The sequence below is a fragment of the Patella vulgata genome, chromosome 5 (genome assembly GCF_932274485.2).
Source record: "Patella vulgata chromosome 5, xgPatVulg1.2, whole genome shotgun sequence".
NCBI classification, from domain to species: Eukaryota; Metazoa; Mollusca; class Gastropoda; family Patellidae; genus Patella; species Patella vulgata.
In genome coordinates this window covers 3,232,414-3,234,208 of record NC_065883.2, presented here as the reverse complement: position 1 = coordinate 3,234,208, position 1,795 = coordinate 3,232,414, and positions in this window count along the sequence as shown.

The window sequence follows — 1,795 nt, the reverse complement described above, 5'->3', positions numbered from 1 at the left end:
TAAGACCAGACAAAAAGAGCCTATGATGAGTGACTCAAGGGAAATAACTCTAATTTCGATCAGGTCTCAGACTAGCAATTATTTGCCCATTGACTTCAATGTTAAATGACTGTAACATCACAAGCTGTATCTTTATAGGCACAATGGGGACCACATTTGGCAATCTCCTCATCATAATTTTGCAGGGGATTGACCATTTGGATTTTTTGCTACGGGGATTTGAAGTTGACTGTGGTGAAAATCTCACTTCCGACACAATGATTGCTCTGCTGAAAGATACTTTACACCCCCTATCCCTCCGCTGTAATATCATCAGTATATTCCAAAACTGCCATGAAATTGCAAATTTGATCCCTTTTCTCCAATTGTAGACCAAAAAGTCAACCCAAAAATGCAGGAAGCGGGGAGAAAAAAATTAAGAGAAAAATGCACTACATTTGTAATAATTACTAGTCTTACTCCATCAATAGACTTGAAAAGACGATTTATTTGTCAAATTAAATCAACATTCATATTGTGATCTTACCGGGAAAAGATGGGCTTTTGATATCCAATATTTAAGACAAAATAAACATTTTACCATTGGTACACGAATCGTGTACCATAATGCGCTTCAGCCCCAGTTGTATCAAGAGACTCGAGGTCCAAGGCTAGACACATTGCACCAAATCAAACGGCGTATATAGACTGGAATAACCAGACGCTAGAAATTTGCACTCGCTTGAGACTGCTGGCTTATTTCGCCGAACATAACTGATTTGAAATTGGAGTAAAAACGGAAACCATTGAATGTAAATCAGTTTATATACATTCATATTACAGTATCATAGGCGTTGCGGCCCACTTTTGTCAATTTCTAGGTCCCAAATGTTAGAGATTTAGCTCCTTTAATGTCTGACTGGTAAAAAATGTCTGGTTGAGAAATGATGAAAGATGGTCATCTCCTTCGCGAGTTCCCATGATCTCTTCAAATTTCTGTTTTTCTCTAACCTCTAAATGGAATAGCGTTTTAGTCTTTGGTAATTTTGAGACTAACAAGATATTTTTCATACAGGGGTTGGATGGCCGAATGGTTAGTGCTAAAGTTTGTCATTGAGTCAACTGGCATAGTTTCAACTCCCTGTTCAACCTTGTGGGATTCTCTGGGTCCTCTGGTTTCCTCCCACTGCTAAAGACCCGTACGCGCATTGAAATAAAATTCAACCATGTGTTACATGTAGTCTCAAAATGACCTAGTCTGTGTCAGTTAAACCCATCTCTCTCTCTCATACAGTGTGGGGAATCTTGTCTGGACAGTGGCATTTCCAACTACTCTTTATTGAATTTCAGCTATCACAAGTTCTTTTACATGCATGTGAAAAATGGTTAGCAAGTATGTATCCTAAGATCTGTCACTGAGTCACCTGGCGTGGTTTTGATTCCCCAGTTGTACGTGACAAGGAGTAGGGTCGCCTGTCCAACCTCATGGGTTTTCTCCGGGTCCTACGGTTTCCCCTCAGTGCTAGGGTTAAGGTTCTGTCTCTCTCACATACAGTATGGGGAATCTCGTCTGGAAAGTGGTATTATTGAATTTCAGCTGTCAAGGGTTCCTTTAAATGCATGTGAAAATGGTCTAAGTTTTCCGTTCATGACAATTTTAAATGTGAACCATGCTTGCAAACCTTGTAGGTACTTCATGGCTGACAATGGGATCTGAATTCAGAACATTCTGATTTGCAAGTACAGTGCCCCTACCAATGAGGCCCCATACACTGTTGAAAATAGTTCCCAAAGTCAAGGACTAAGTCATAGATAA